Consider the following 17442-nt stretch of genomic DNA (forward strand, 5'->3'; position numbering starts at 1 on the left):
GTTACAGTCATTAAATTATGCACACATACACACAAACATATATGTTAAAAATACATCAACAAACTAATTAGATAGTTATAATTATTTTTAATTAATGTCTATTTAATATTTGATGAACATAATTTTAAAAATGAAATTGATGTATTCCATATACTACTCATCAATCTCCTGTATGATTATTACAGAATGCCCTTTACCAAGAGCATAATTTATAATATTTTATCAATATTAATGTGCCCATAAACTTTATAGACTTTCATGTTGCTAGGTTTGTCTTTAAATATTTCTGTAGTGACTTGAAATACAGTCACCCAACATATCCACAGGTTCTATATTCAGGGATATTTGACTGCAAACTCAAAACATTTGGAGAAATGACATTTGCACTAAACTCATATAGATATATTTTCTTATTATAGTTTTCAATCTTATTCAATGATTACTTGCCCAATATTATTAGTAATCTAACATATTTTGAAGTATACAGAAAAAGGATGTAAGTTTCATGCGAGTAGTTTCTGAGTTTTACAAGAGATTTGAACTTCCATAGATTTTGGCATCCAAGAGGGGTCCTGGAACTGATTTTCCATGAATACCCAGGGGCGAATATAATATGACATATTATATAACTCAATTTTTCACTCAATATAGTACTTAACTTTTATTCATGGAATATATTATTATCTAGCTTAATTATAATATCTTACTGAATAATGCATTATTCGTAAGATATATTATTGAAGTAAAGACATTGTCTATTAGTTCAGTGAATTTTTATTGTCTATTACAAAGTTTAGCAAATTGCATAAATTCAATAAGATTTTATTTAATAATCAATCCATGTACCAAATTAGGATCACTTGAGCTGCTCCACATTTTTATCATTATACTTAATGTTATAATAAATGTATTTGGCCACATCTCCAAATTCAAAATAGCTGTGTGAATAGCTGGAAACAAAAGATAATTTTTCAGAGTATGAGAAACTTCAACTTTACTGACAAGTAAATAGCTTTCTGACCAGTGTGCTTTCATCCACATCTAATATTGAAATAGAAATGCCTTTTTTTTAACAACTTGATTAGTGTGAAATAGTATATTTAGGTTATATTTGATGATTAAATATTCTTATTTTTCACTATCAAGTTAGAATCCTTTATGACCAAGTTAGAACATTGAAACATAAAATAAGAGCAAGAAACACTGTCTAAGTAGGTTGACCAATTGGATTTCTCCTGTGGATTCTGTTTATATTCTTTTTTTCCCTTTGCCATGTTGTTTATTATAGTCTTATTGATGTAGAATAGTCTAATATAGTTAGATGCTCATTCTCTTCCTCTGATACATATTTTCTTTTTGTTCACACAAATATATTTTTCAGAAAAATTTTATGTTTTAAAATTTTATTTTTATGTGTCTGAGTGTTTTTTCTTCATATATATATATGTATACATATATACCATGTATACAGTTGGTGGCTGTGGAGGTCAGGAGAGGGCATCAGATCCTCTGGGACTAGTGCAAGAGATAGTTGTGCCATGAAGGTGTTTGGAATCCATCTCAGGTCCTTTGCGGGGCACCCCTTTGGCCCCAGAAATCTACAATGCTAATGCAGTCATATTTATTAATCTTTGGAAATCATATGAGTTTACTATTACTTGAAGTTTTCCTTTAATTTTGATAATTATGAAGTTTTTAAAATAACTTTTAGATTTTAGTATAAATTGAATGATCTGCTTTTAAATGATATTTAATTAAGTGCCTCCACCACTACATAGTTTAACTGTTGGCTCCTTATTCTAACCCAGAATCATGTATTTTGCATTATTTCTAAGGATATCCTTATGATATAATAGTATTATTGCTATGAAGGTATTAATTAGTACTATTTTTAGACTTAATACTTATTTTTATTCACACACACAGACACACACAAATATTGTTTGCTTGTTTCAAGAAATAAATCTGGGAACTTTCATTGGAATTGCACTAAAATTGTACACTTGTTTTGAGAATAACTGACAACTTTCAGAGTATATATTAAAATACCTTTTTATATATTCATATCTATACAACCCTTTAATCTTATCCAAAAAAATTAATTACTTTATTTTCAGTGATAGGATATTGGATTCATTTTCTTCTTTATTTGTATTTCTCTGTATCATATAGTATATTATTTACCAAAAATAAAGCCATAATTATACAAATTCTAAAGGAATTATAGTGCTTTAGCATATACACATTTAGAACTGGTCTTATGATGAATAAATAAATAGTAAATGACATTTTCATTGCATCTGCCTATGTGACCTATTGAAATGCACAAATTTGGTATCCTGTGGCATCATACTTACTGTGTTCTTAGGTTCTATTTCCCCATACCTGCAATTCTTTGGGACGACTAGCAGAGGCATTCCTGGATGGGCTTTGAAGGTCAGAGGGTACTACATTTCATGCACTATCACTTATCAGTGGCTAGTGGCTGATGACCTAGAATGTGAAACCCTAGAAGCTGTAGAGCTCCTGGCACAAGCAGGTGGGTGGAACACATTTCTTGAAATGCAGCTGTTTTTTTCCTGTTCCCTATCCCGCTTCCCTCAAACTCTTGCAACTGCGTCTTAGGAATATTTCATTAATAAGTAATATACAAAGGATCCCTAGCATGTGTTATGCACAAAATTTTTCTTCATGCTCTTAAATATACCGCAGTATTATTTTAAAAACAAGAAACAATTCACAATGTGGCTTCAGATACATTTTTTTTTCATCAAATACCATCCTGGCAGATATGTCAACACAAAAGTGATGCAACATTGTCTTTAATATTCAACAAATTTTACTTTATTATTACAAAATAAAGAAATTAAAATACATTTAAATACCATGATAACTGCAATATTTATTGGACAAATTTTTATTTGGAATTTTTCAGTAATTTGAACTGTATCATTTCCTCTGTAATTTCAGTTTTCTTCATTCTGAAATCATTAAATGTTTACAATACAGAGGGTATATTGAAAATAAGGCTATAAAATAATATAAGATATTTATAGCTTATGTACTTTAATATATTAATAGTAAAATCAAAATCACGTACAAAATGTGTGATTTGTTTAAATACCTTCTATCCCCAAGTCTGAACAAAATTTCTAATTGCAGAATTAAGATGTAAATATACAATCGAATCATTTTCTCATTGTCCTGGTTGAGACAGTAGTCCTCAGAATCCAGCACTTTGCTTCATTCAGAGGTAGAAGAATTGAGCAATGAGCAAAGATAAGTGTGGACAAGGTGCTGTTCGCTTCTATAGTGTAATCCGTCTCCCGTGGCTTTTGCTTATCACTGCCCAGAACTCATTTTATTTCCTTTAGGAACTTGCATGCAGCTTGGCCAGAGTAGTGGAATTATCACTGAAATCAGCCTCATTACTGCGTGACCAGTGAATAAGACCCTGATGACTCCTTGATCCTTGTTTGGATTTATACATTTTGTCAATTGCTAATGTGGCCTTTGCCTGGTGTTCCTCCGACCCAGAACTGCATTGCCTTAGAAAGAGGAAAAGCAAGTACTCCACGTACAAATGTGGAGTAGAATTGTTCTGTCTTCCTTCCTTTCCCATCTCTCATTTCTCTTTCTTCAAATTTACTATAATATGAACTATTACTTAGAAACAATTACTTATACGGTATACTATTTTGGATGAGTTAATTGATTTTCTTGATTTGGTGGACTTTGGCTTGCTTTCAGTTCAGCATCTTCTTTGACTGAAATATGGTTTTAATAAAATATGGCTTGTAATTTCAGAGAGTACATTGTAAGACTTTAAAGCACATTGTGCTTGACAATATCTTGGTCTATGGAAAGGGGAGTTTTTGGCACAGGATATGTAAAGTGAGGACCCAGCTTTGAATTTCTTTTTCAAATTTGATGTTTGCCAGTGTAATTTTATTTAAACTGATTAACATTGAATGTTAAGCTTTGTTCTTGGTGTTAGAAATATCTAGATGAAAAATATAAAGAACAATTTTGGAGGAGATAATTTAACAATAAAAAAAGAGTTACATAGTGTCAAGAGGAATAACAATACAGCACAAATTATAGTAGAGATTTCTGTGAAGAATTTAGAAGCTAAGCAACCCCCATACCTCCAATCAATATCTGACCCTTCATTTTTTACTTCCTCATTGAGTTTTCCTCATAGCTTCATTACTAATGTCTTGTCGACTCCTCAAGTATTTGTTTAGATTCTGTAGATGTTTCTACAGTGTAAGCTTATAGAAGAAAAGGATTTTTGTCAGTTGGTTTTCTCTTGCTGCACCAATGACGAGGACACTGGTTCATAGTAAGTGCTAACTGAATACCTATTGGAGAAAGTGATAATCTTAACATGGCTCCACTTCATATTAGTCTTACCAAATAGTGACAAGATTTCTTCCTTAGGCCATTATGATATCCCAGAGAACAGAATTTAAAATGCAAATTTTCAATTTCAAACAATTTAATATAAAAAATACAGCACATATGTATTAGTTGCTCATATATCACAAATATGAAGTTCTACCATTGAATGGGAACACAAGCTAGGGATGATGAGACAGAATTTAAAGGAAGCATGTTTAAATCCCTATACTCATACTCAAACTGAGATTTTGTTTAGTAGAGATAAACAAAATAATGTGTGATATTTAGTGAGGAAGATATAAAGAGGTAGGGTCTTACCAAAATAAACTATGGTATAGCTGACTTTAAATAGAGCTAAAACTAAACATCCATGTTCTTATAGGCACTGGTTGGTAAAATGTGGGTGAAATGTAATGACTTCTAGTGTCCAATGTTGACAATAGCTTTGAATTGGCCTGATACCACGTAATATGAAGAATGCACACACTAAGTGAGCTTTACCTAAAAAATGGAAGATGTAGTGGAAAATATGATTACTGTTTTCAAATAATTTGAAGAGTCTGTCTAGCTTCTTAAGAGTCTCCATTTGTTCTAATAGTTTGACTTTGACTGTCTTCATGAATAAAACTCATGACTAGTAAATGGACTTGAGATTCTTTCCATCAAACACATGGATTACCTTTTTTCTGTTCCTAATTCTCAACTTTTAAATACAAAAACTAAAATAGGCTTAGTTTGACTGATAATTTTGATGATTAAAAATAGCCTATGGTAATTACTTACATATATTACTAATGCAGAAAAAGTAGTTTTCATATGCCATTAAATATTTGCAGAATAATGGAAAGGTCTTGAGGCATAAGATAAACTTAGTATCTCAGCTGTGTCAATTATGAACCTTTACATTTTTTCATAAATTCTTCATTTCTTTTAGCTCCATTGAGTGGAGTGTACTAGGGTGATATCATTTCACAACATAATTAGGAACAATCTTCTTACACTTGTAGCAAAGCTTAGGAAATATGATTTTGGGTAATAATTTCTCTCCCCAGAAAATTTTTTAAAAATGCAGATGATTGTTTTCCCTTTTCATTGTGTTTTTCACAGTGTCAAGCAAGATGCTCTACTGATAATAGCATGTTGTAGAAGTATGTACTTGAGCAGAAATATCCATAGCTGCTTGGAACTAAAAATAAAATAATGGATACATAGGGTACAAAGAACACTTCTCCACGTGTCAGGGAATAAATATTTCATAAGATCTTGTCTGCCAATGAATCTTCTGTCTGGAGATAGTCCTTTAGTTCTTATCTCTCCATAAAGGACCAATGAAGGAATGTATTCTTAACTAAAGAGGAAGAACTTCAAAATAAATAGAATTTATTATACATTCAAGGTATTGATCTTATTCAATACATATTATGTTTGATTTTAAAGACATGGCTAGCAGGACTATTTGTAAGCAATTAATAGAAAGATAACATCAGTGAGTATGAAACATCAAACAGGACATTCAAATGCTTGTTTCAAGGTTAGTCTATCTACCTATTCTTACTTTCTCCTTGCATTCTCTTCAATGGGCACTTAATATACTTCACCCCTCGGCATACAATATATCAGTGTTACTTTTAGCTCCACACGGGTGCCAATTAACATACAAATAAAACATTTCAGCACAAATATACAAATAAAATATCACATTTCAGCACAAATAAAATATCACCACAGTTACTATTTTCTTGATTAAGGTTTTTGTGTTCAAGTTACCCTAATGTGTGAGAAATAAGCTATCCAGAAGTACTCTGTGAGGGACAGAGTAGAGATTCAATACATTCCCGAAGGATGTAGTCTGATGCTGGTAAACAATTGTTGGGCAATCTGTCAACACTGTAATACATCCCAGCTGTGCTAGAATTGAATTGTCATAATCTTCTTTTCATGTCTCTATTTTTGTTATATGTGCTTTAAAAACAATCTGGTAAAATTAAATTCAAAGTACTTAGTAACTGATAGGTAGAGAGTGGTCATTAACCAAACTAGCATCTATCCATATCCCAACTAGATCCTGGTCATAAAGGCTCTTTTCAATGCTTATATTTCATTGTGGATGCATGGTATTAGGTTCAGTTGAGGAGACTTACTAGGGAGTTGGTCAACTTTTAAACTGGGGTGAATTTGGGATACTAGGAGTCATGGAATATTAGCTATTTGCCTACTGGAATGGAAATGTTTCAAAATTTTAACTACTAGTTTGGTGTAGAGAAAGAGATTGAATACAGTTTTGCCTAGCTACATGCATTAATAAATTGGCAGAATGTCAACAAGTTCTACAAACTGGAATGCTGCCAATTATTTTTGGCTACCAGAGCTCTTAGCAATCTCTGCTAACATCCCTTCTTGAAGAATGCAGACTGGAAAATGAATGCAGAATTTTAGTATCTGCGGAAATGTGAATGGTATACCTCAGTATTTTACAGAAGCCTGATTTATAGGAGGGGAATGGGAAATTATGTGTGAGATCTAAAATTGCATTCTCTTGGGATCTTTTCTGCTTTTCAAGGGAGAGGCAGGTCAGGTCAGAATTTTATTATTTTTGGCTAAAGGCCAATGAAAGTCTTACAATATGATCCTAACATGTCTAAAAAAAATCAAATCAAAACAAAGCTAGAATAAGACCCTTAGCATAAAGTTAGCATTAGCAATTGGGAGTTAATTTTAAAAAATGACATCAGTCTAATTCTTGCCATTTCCACAAGCAGTGTCTGAGCTTTTCACTGGCATCTGCAAATATCAAACATGAAGAGACACTCCAAATTCACCCAGACCATAAAGAATGTCTTCTTTCATAATTCTTAAAATCAGAACTGCCTCCAGTACACTTTTTACAGCATTTCAGATTCATGCTGGAGAACCCATGGTGTATAAATGGGGCATTAACAGATTTCGCAGTTACCAGCTTGCTGTCTTCAGTGAGTCTTGGGTTCTGGCCTTCACTTATATCACTTGCCATCATGACATTTTGCAGTTAGAAGTTTAAAAATATTGCTATAAAAGAATAGACAGCCCATATACTCGTATTTTATACATAATATGGAAGCATGAGCATAATAGTGTCATTATTTCTCAATTAGTAAATTGATTACTGCAAAGTAAGCTTTGACTGTAGTTCCCCCTTACATTAAGAAGCATAACTGTCAAGCAGTATTTTCACTCAGTCATTGTATTTCAGATCATATTTCAAATATAGGTTGTTTATAAATAACCTTTAAAAACATAAATGCAAAAAATGTGGTATTTACTTATATTGTTTTCATTTAAGCACAACAATTTTTTTTTGTAGCATGGCGAGTCTTCAAGTATGGCTGGAAGTGAGCAACAATACATTATGCCATGTGAACCTCTATACAAATGAACTAGATTCATCGCCTTAACACATATGGTACTGTGCTAATTTGATGGATAATCAAGATGTAGGATTTTGTCACAGAGCATTTTAGCCTCTGCTACTATAAACTCAATGCTTAGAATTGCGGTTTAGGATGGAAACCCTAACTTTTTAGTTATGAACTACCCCTTTACATATATGCCTATGAATAATTTTCTTTCATTTATAGATTAAGGAAACCCACATTCTTCAGTTTAGTTTTGAAGGTTTTTTCACATCTTTTGGTTGTTCTATAAGATTTCTAAATTTTTCACTAGTGGATTTTTGAATGCCCCATCTCATTTCTACTGATGTACTTATGCCACCCCTCTCTACTGGAAGGTAGCACACCATGTCTAGCCTTTCCCAAAGTAACATCAGTGAAAATCAAAGTAGGACCTGAAGTGTTAAGTTTAAGTCCTACAATTAGCTTAGTGTCTCTCTTCCATCAAGGATTTCCTACCTAATTTAGGTTAGTGGCATTTATGTTCTATTCATACATTTCCTACTTTCCCATCAAGAAGCAATGCCACATGAGAGAGAGGCTCTGTGCCACACACTGTGCCCCAGAGCACCTTCCTAACAATATGTGAGTATATTAAGATAACTAATGAAACCCAGATGTCCCTCTGTCTTTCTGCAACCCTTTTGACAATGTAAGGAATGGTGATGAAAATAGTGGATAATAGAACTGTTTCTCATTTATAAAGGTTTGAGGAACTTCATACATTTCCAGAGGATGGGGAAGGGTGTCAGCAATTGGAAGAAGAGTAAAGAAAAATTGGTCAGAGGTTTCTACTAATGGTAGATCTGGGGATGGTCATGATCATCCACACTCTTTACTTTGGGGTACCATAGAAGGTTATATTTGCTGTATATTTTGTAATGAAAAATAATATAACTACTGGCTTGTGAGTTGAGTAAATATTTCACTTCCTTGTCAGAAAACTTTTTATAGGAAAGAATACACATTGCCTGTTCCTCTGATTGAACCAATGTCTGGATAAAGCAGTGACATCTATATCATTATGCTAGTACCTGCTTGTCACAATGAACTGACTGCCATTACAATCCCTGATATAAATGGTATAGATGTGAGGATTGTCTTTGTCTTTAACACCCTAGCATTCAGCAACCAGTTGTTCCTCAGGTATTATTTCATTACCTCAAATGTACATGGCTTCTGTATTCAGATCTCATGGACTTAATTTGATGCATATCTTTCTATATTCTCATCCACAGTTATAGAAATATTGTAGGGTGTTCTAATAATCAAATGCTCTTACACTGTTTTAGTTCATTTTACAAAATAGTACATTGTATAATTTTACTCTGATGACACAACAGATTTTCACAAAGCAAATGATATATTTCCATATTTAAAAGTACTGAGGAATAAACATTTTCTAACTAGGTCAGAATTTTTTCTCTATTTTATTTTATATACCAACCACAGTTTCTCCTCTCTCTTCTCCTCCTATTCTCCCAACCCATATCTCTTGTTCTCCCCCACCCACTCCTCCTCCCTTTCCATTCAGATGGGGTAAGGCCTCCCTTGGGAATCCACAAGGAATGGCATATCAAGTTGCTGCAGGACCAAGCCTCTCCCACCTGCGTCAAGACTGAATAAGGCATCTCACAATAGGGAATAGGTTCCAAAGAGCCGGTTCATGCATCAGGGACATGTCTTGGTCCCACTTCTAGGGGCCCTACATAAGACCAAGCTACACAACTGTCACCCAGATGCATAAGGCCTAGGTTGGTCTCATGCTGGCTCCCTAGCTGTGGGTCCAAAATCTCCCACAAGCTCATATCAACTGTCTCTGTAGGTTTTCATATTGTGATCTTGCTCATGAAAATTGATGCAAAAATACTCAATAAAATACTGGCAAACAGACTCCAAGAACACATCAGAACAATTATCCACCATGATCAAGTAGGCTTCATTCCAGGGATACAAGGGTGGTTCAACATATGAAAGTCCATCAATGTAATACACCATATAAACAAACTCAAAGAAAAAAACCACATGATCATCTCACTAGATGCAGAAAAGGCATTTGACAAAATCCAACACCCCTTCATGATAAAAGTCTTGGAGCGATCAGGAATACAGGGAACATACCTAAACATAATAAAGGCAATATATAGCAAACCAACAGCCAACATCAAATTAAATGGAGAGAAACACAAAGCAATTCCACTAAAATCAGGAATGAGGCAAGGCTGTCCACTCTCCCCATACTTATTCAATATAGTACTTGAAGTTCTAGCCAGAGCAATAAGACAACATAAGGAGATTAAGGGTATACAAATTGGAAAGGAAGAAGTAAAGCTTTCCCTATTTGCAGATGACATGATAGTATACTTGAGTGACCCCAAAGATTCCACCCAGGAATTGATAAAGCTTATAAACACCTTCAGCAACATAGCAGGATACAAGATCAACTCAAAAAAATCAGTAGCCCTCCTATATACAATGGACAAAGAAGCTGAGAAGGAAATCAGAGATACATCACCCTTTACAATAGCCACAAATGACACAAAATACCTTGGGGTAAAACTGACCAAGCAAGTGAAGGACCTATATGACAAGAACTTTAAGTTTCTGAAAAAAGAAATTGAAGAAGATGTCAGAAAATGGAAAGACCTCCAATGTTCATGGATAGGCAGGACCAACATAGTAAAAATGGCAATTTTACCAAAAGCAATCTACAGATTCAATGCAATCCCCATAAAAATACCAACACAATTTTTCACAGACCTGGAAAGAATAATACTCAACTCCATATGGAAAAATAAAAAACCCAGGATAGCCAAAAGAATCCTGTACAATAAAACAACCTCTGGAGGCATCACAATCCCTGACTTCAAGCTCTACTATAGAGCTACAGTAATAAAAACAGCTTGATATTGGCATAAAAACTGACATGTGGATCAATGAAATTGAACTGAAGACCCTGACATTAACCTGCACACCTATGAACATATAATTTTTGACAAATAAGCCCAAAGGGTACAATGGAAAAAAGAAAGCATCTTCAACAAATGGTGCTGGCATAACTGGATATCAACCTGTAGAAGGCTGCAAATAGATCCATATCTGTCACCGTGTGCAAAACTTAAGTCCAAGTGGATCAAGGACCTCAACATAAATCCAGCTACTCTGAACCTGCTAGAAGAGAAAGTAGAAAGTAGTCTTGAACACATTGGCATCGGAGATCACTTCCTAATTATAACACCAGTAGCACAGGCACTGAGACAAACAATCAATCAATGGGACCTCTTGAAACTGAGAAGCTTTTGTAGAGCAAAGGATATGGTCAACAAGGCAAAGCGACACCCTACAGAATGGGAAAAGGTCTTCACCAACCCCACATTTGACAGAGGACTGATATCCAGAATATATAAGGAACTCAAGAAATTAGACATCAAAACGACCAACAGTCCAATTAAGAAATGGGCTCCAGAACTAAACAGAGAATTCTCAACAGAGGAAACTCAAATGGCTGAAAGACATTTAAGGAATTGCTCAACATCCCTAATCATCAGGGAAATGCAAATCAAAACAACTCTGAGATACCACCTTAAGCCTGTCAGAAGGGCTAAGATCAAAAACACTGAAGACACCTTATTCTGGAGAGGATGTGGAACTAGGGGAACTCTCCTCCACTACTGGTGGGAATGCAAGCTTGTACAACCACTTTGGAAATCAATATGGTGCTTTCTTAGAAAATTGGGAATCAATCTCCCCCAAGATCCAGCTATATCACTCTTGGGTATATACCCAAGAAATGCTGAATCATACCACAAGAGCACTTGCTCAGCTATGTTCATATCAGCATTGTTTGCAATAGCCAAAACCTAGAAACAACCTAGATGCCCTTCAACTGAAGAATGGATAAATAAATTGTGGCACATATACACAATGGAATACTACTCAGCAGAGAAAAACAATGACATCCTGAGGTTTGCAGGCAAATGGATGGATCTAGAAAAAATCATCCTGAGTGAGGTAACCCAGACTCAGAAAGACAAATATGGTATGTACTCACTCATAGGAGGATACTAGATGTGGAACAAGGATGACTGGACTGCTACTCACATCACCAGGTAGGCTACCTGGAAAACAGGACCCCAAGAAAGACACGAGGATTGCCCAATGACGGAGAAATGGCTGAGATCTTCATGAACAACCTGGACATGAGTGGGAGCAATGAAGGGCGAGGGTCGAGGGAAAGAGAGTGGGAGATCCCAGCTGGATCAAGAACAGAGAGGCAGTTCTTACATCTTAAATTAATCCATTTTTATATATCTATGCCTTGCCATGTGGCTCTTGGCTTACCAGCATCTTCACCTGCTGCTTATCATGGTGGCGGCTGGCAGTGTCTCCTCCCACCTTCCTGTTCTCTCAATTTTCTTCTCTGTTAGTCCTGCCTATACTTCCTGCCTGGACACTGGCCAATCAGTGTTTTATTTATTGACCAATCAGAGCATTTGACATAAAGACCATCCCACATCAGGGTTACCTCACTCACAATGATGTTTTCTAGTTCCATCCATTTATCTGCAAATTTCATGATGTCATTGTTTTGTTTTGTTTTGTTTTTTCACAAATACTCTATTGTGTAATTACACCACTTTTTTTTTATCCATTCTTTGGTTGAGGGCCATCTAGATTGTTTCCAGGTTCTGGCTATTACAAATAAAGCTGCTATGAATATAGTTGAGCAAGTGTCCTTGTGGTAGGATTGAACATCCATTGAGTATATGCCCGAGTGGTATTGCTAGGTCTTGAGGTAGATTGATTTCCAATTTCTGAGAAACTGCCATATTGATTTCCAAACTGGCTGTATAAGGTTGTACTCCCACCAGCAGTGGAGGAGTGTTCCCCTTACTCTATACCCTCTCCAACTTAAGCTCTCATTAGAGTTTTTTTTTTTCTTTTCATTTTATTTTACTTTTCTTTATTAAGAAATTTTCTACTCACTCCTCATGCTATCCACAGACCCCCTCCTCCCACCCCAGCCCTCTTTCCTAAGCCACCCCACAGCCCCACATCCCCCAAATCGAGATCTCCCATGGGGAGTCAGCAGAGCCCAGATCACTGAGCCTAGGCAGGTCCAACTTTTTTTATCTAGGCCATTCTGACAGGTATAAGATGGTATTTCAAAGTCATTTTGATTTGCATTTCCCTTATAGCAAAGGATGCTGAACACTTCTTTAAGTGCATCTCAGCCACTCAAGATTCTTCTGTTGAGAATTCTCCATTTAAATCTATACCCCATTTTTTTTTTGAGACAAGCTTTCTCTGTGTAGCTTTGGTGCCTGTCCTGGATCTGTCTCTGTAGCCCAGGCGGGCCTCAAACTCGCAGAGATTCACCTGGCTCTGCCTCCTGAGTGCTGGGATTAAAGGCATGTGCCACCACTGCCCAGCTAATACTCCATTTTTAATAGTATTATTTGGTATATTGATGTCTAGTTTCTTGAGTTATTTATATATTTTGAAGATCAGCCCTCTCTCAGATGTGGGGTTGGTGAAGATCTTTCCCCATTCTGTAGGCTGTCATTTTGTCATATTGACAGTGTCCTTTCCTTACAGAAGCTTTTCAGTTTAAGGAGGTCCCATTTTTTAAAATTGTTTATCTTAGTGTCTGTGCTACTGGTGTTATATTCAGAAAGTAGTCTCCTGTGTCAGTGTTCAGGGCTACTTCCCACTTTCTCTTCTATCAGCTTAAGTGCAACTGGGTTTATGCTGAGGTCTTGGATCCACTTGGACTTGAGCTTTATGCAGGGTGAGAGATATGGTTCTATTTGCATTCTTCTACATACTTCCATCCAGTTATGCCAGAAACATTTGTTGAATTGGTTCTTTTTTCCATTGTAAATATTTGGCTTCTTTGTCAAAAATCAGGTGTTCATAGGTGTGTAGATTTATGTCAGTGTCTTTGATTCAAATCCATTGATCCATGTGTTTGTACTTATGCCGATACTAAACTTTTTTTTTTTTTTTTTTTAATTTTACAACACCATTCAGTTCAACATAATAGTCACAGATTCCCCTGTTCTCCCCCTCTCGCCCCCCTCCCCCTCCCCCCAGCCCAGCCCCCATTCCCACCTCCTCCAGATCAAGGTCTCCCATGAGGACCTGGATCGACCTGGTAGACTCAGTCCAGGCAGGTCCATTCCCCCCCTCCCAGGCCGAGCCAAGTGTCCCTGCATAAGTCCCAGGATTCAAACAGCCAACTCATGCAACGAGCCCAGATCCCGGCACCAACGCACAGCTGCCTCCCAAACAGATCAAGCCAAATGACTGTCTCACCCATTCAGGGGTCCTGATCCAGTTGGGGGCCCCTCAGCCTTTGGTTCATAGATCCTGTGCTTTCATTCATTTGGTTATTTGTCCCTGTGCTTTATCCAACCTTGGCTTCAACAATTCTGTTTTTATTAGTGTATCTCTATATTAGAGCTTGAAGTCAGGGATGGTGATATCTCCAGAAGTTTTTATTGTACAGGATTGTTGTTAGCTATCCTTGTTTTTTGTTTGTTTGTTTTTCTGTATGAGTTTAGTATTGTCCTTTCGAGATCTGTGAAGAACTGTGTTGGGATTTTTATGGAGATTGTATTGAATTTGTAGATTGCTTTCGGTAAGATTGCCATTTTTACTATGTTAATCCTACTGATCCTTGAGCATGGAAGGTCTTTCTATTTTCTGATCTCTTCCCCAATTTCTCTCTTCAAAGACTTAATTTTTTTTCATATGGGTCTTTTATTTGTTTGATTAGAATTACTCCAAGATATTTTATTATTATATTATTTATGGCTATTATAAATGATATTGTTTCTATGATTTCTTTCTCAGCCTATTTATTATTTGTATATAGGTAGGCTACTGATTCTTTTTGAATTAATCTTGTATCCAGTCAACTTACTGAAGGCATTTATCAGCTCTAGAGTTCCTGGTAGAATTTTTGGGTTCATTTATGTGTACTATGATATCATCTGCAAATAGTAAAAGTTTGACTTCTTCCTTTCCAACTTTTATCCCCTTGATCTCCTTGTTGCCTTATTACTCTAGCTAGAGTATGGAGTGCTATATTCAATAGATATGGAGAGAACAGCCTTGTCTTGCCCCTGATTTTAGTGGAATTGCCTTGAGTTTCTCTCTGTTTAATTTGATGCTGCTGTCAGCTTGCTGCAAATTACCTTTATTATGTTTAAGTATGTTCCTTGTATCCTTGTTATCTCTAAGACCTTTATCATGAAGGATTGTTGTTATTTTGTCAAAGGCTTTCAGGAACCAATGAGATGGTTATGTGGCTTTTTCTCTCTCAGTTTGTTTATACAGTGGACTACTTTGACATATTTTCATATGTTGGACTATCCCTGCATCTCTGGGATGAAGCCTACTTGATCGTGTGGATGATTTTTTTGATGTGTTCTTGCATTCAGTTTGCCAGTATTTTATTGAGTATTTTTACATCAATGTTCATGAGAAAGATTGGTCTGTAATTCTCTTTCTTTCTTGCATCTTTGTTGGTTCTGTGTATCAGGGTAGCTGTGGCCTCATGAAAAGAATTTGGCAACAGTCCTTCTGTTTCTATTGTGCAGAACAACTTGAGGAGCATTGGTATTATCTCTTTGAAATTCTTGTAGAAGAACCATCTGGTCCTTGGCTTTCTTGTTGTTGTTGTGAGAATTTTAATGACTGTTTCTATATCCTTGGGTGCTATAAATCTGTTTAAATTGTTTGTCTGGTCTTGATTTAATTTTGGTATGTGGTACCTATCAAGAAAGTTGTCCATTTCTTTTAGATTTTCAAAACTTCAGGTTTTGAAGTTTGACCTAATGATTCTCTGTATTTTCTCAGAGTCTGTTTTATGTCCCCCTTTTAATTTCTGATTTTGTTAATTTGGATATTCTTTCTCTGCTTTTGGGTTAGTTTGGAAAAGGTTTTATGTATCTTGCTGATTTTTCTCAAAGAACCAACTCTTTATTTCATTGATTCTTTGTATTTATATTCTTTGCTTCAATTTTATTGATTTCAGTCCCGAGTCTGATTATTTTCTGCTCTCCACTCCTCCTGGGTGAGTTTGCTTCTTTTTGTCTAGAGCTTTCAGGTGTGCTGTTTAGTTGTTTGTGTGAGATTTCTCTAAATTCTTTGTGAAGGCACTTAGTGCTATGAACTTTCCTCTTAGCACTGCTTTCATTGTGTCCCATAAGTTTGGGAATGTTGTGGATTTATTTTCATTGAATTCTAGGAAGTCTTAATTTCTTTTTTTATTTCTTCTTTGACCCAGAAGTGGTTCGGTTGAGAGTTTTTCAGTTTCCATATGTTTGTAGCCTTTCTGTAGTTTTTGTTGTTGTTGAACTATAACTTTAGCCCATGAAGATCCAACAAGATACAAGGAGTTATTACAATTTTTTTGTATCTGTTGAGATTTGCTTTGTGACTGAGTATGTGGTTAATTTTAGAGAAGGTTCCATGAGTTGTTGAATTTATTTTGTGTTTGGGTGAAATGTTCTGTAGATGTCTATTAAGTTCGTTTCAGTCATAACATCTGTTAGTTCCCTTGTTTTTCTAAGTGTCTATCTGGTAGACCTGCCCATTGGTGAGAGTGGAATGTTGAAGTATGCCCCAATTAATGTGTAGGGTTTCATGTGTGATTTAAGCTTTAGTAATGTTTCTTTTACAAATGTGGGCGCGCTTGTATTTGGGGCATAGATGTTCAGGATTGAGACTTCATTATAATGGATTTTTCCATTGATGAATACAGAATTATTTTTAAAATGGAGGGAAATACATGCCATATGTTAAAATTGTTATCAATATGGAAAGATAGAAAAGGGAAAAGAACAAATTCAAAATATGTTGCATAAAATTTTGATAGCTAGGCATGGTGACACATACCTTTAATCCCAACAATCAGGAAGCAGAGGAAAGCAGATCTCTGTGAGTGCAAAGCTATTCTGGTTTATACAATGAATTCCAGGACAGCCAAAGCTACATACTGAGATCTGTCTAATAAAACATATATTTTATGACACACATATACATAAAATTTATTTATATGATGTATATAGAATATTAAACAATAAAAATATAGCCATCTCATTTACACATTACAATATATTTTAATATAAAAATTTATTTTCATTATTTTACTGTGTTATTTGTAAAAGCAAAAAATCAAGAAAACTTTAGCCAACTAAATAGTGTGCAATAAAATACTAATTAACTTTTTCAATATGTTCTGAAAACAGGTTTTTTTGGGGAGGTAAATAATATACAAAGCAAATTATATATTATTGTAATCAAAGTAAAAATCTCAAGGCCATTCTTCAGAGATATAAAATATAACTTTAAAAGCTTATACAGAAGCAGAAAATAACAAAGATAGCCGAGGCATATCTGAACAAATAGAGTGTGGCAGAAGCTATAGCCTTACTGACTTCAGATTGTTCTACAGTGTCATAGTAATAAAACAGGTGGTACTAGTGCAAAGTATACATATATGTAATGGAGTAGAATTAAAAAAACAACAACTAGATTTTAGTTCATGCAACTAAAACTACCTGATTTATTTTTAGCAATTTTTATTATACAATGGAAA

The sequence above is a fragment of the Peromyscus leucopus genome, chromosome 11 (assembly GCF_004664715.2).
Source record: "Peromyscus leucopus breed LL Stock chromosome 11, UCI_PerLeu_2.1, whole genome shotgun sequence".
Lineage (NCBI taxonomy): Eukaryota > Metazoa > Chordata > Mammalia > Rodentia > Cricetidae > Peromyscus > Peromyscus leucopus.